The sequence below is a fragment of the Myotis brandtii genome, unplaced genomic scaffold, assembly GCF_000412655.1.
Source record: "Myotis brandtii unplaced genomic scaffold, ASM41265v1 scaffold548, whole genome shotgun sequence".
Lineage (NCBI taxonomy): Eukaryota > Metazoa > Chordata > Mammalia > Chiroptera > Vespertilionidae > Myotis > Myotis brandtii.
Window position 1 is genome coordinate 1,632,928 of NW_005370031.1, and position 581 is coordinate 1,633,508.

Here is a 581-nt window from a genome sequence, read left to right on the forward strand (position 1 = left end):
GGCCCCCCCCCCCCCCCCCCCCCCAAGTGCACAAATTTTTGTGCACCGGGCCTCTAGTCTATATATATAAAGACGTAATATGCAAATTAGGTCAGGATGCCATAAGGGTCACAACCAGCTCAGGAGGGTGGGCTGGGCAGCCGGAGCCTGAGAGAACAACACGCAGGCACAGCCCAGAGCTGGAGAGAACAACCCTGCAGGCCCCAGCCCCGTGGCTGTGGCGCCGTGCTGCTGGGGCCAGAGCCAGCGGAGACACAAACCCGCAGAAGATGGCCCTGATTGGACTGGTCCCTATGACGCCCAGTGTAGCCAGCAAACCAGCTGATCAGGGGTTGGGGCCTTCGGCCATCCTCGCAGCCCCTCCCCCCTGCCAGCCTGTCCCTGATTGGACTCTCCCATCCTGATCAAGAGCAGGGTGCACAGAGCCTGGACTCTTCCTGGCAGCCCTGAGTCCGTGGGATTGAGAATTTTGATGGCCCTGTCCAGAGAGTAGAGGCGCCTGACGGGCAGGGACAGGGACCACAGGCCTCCAGGGAGCACCGCAGAGTTAGCAAGGAGAGGAGAGGGCCTGTGGAGGGGGA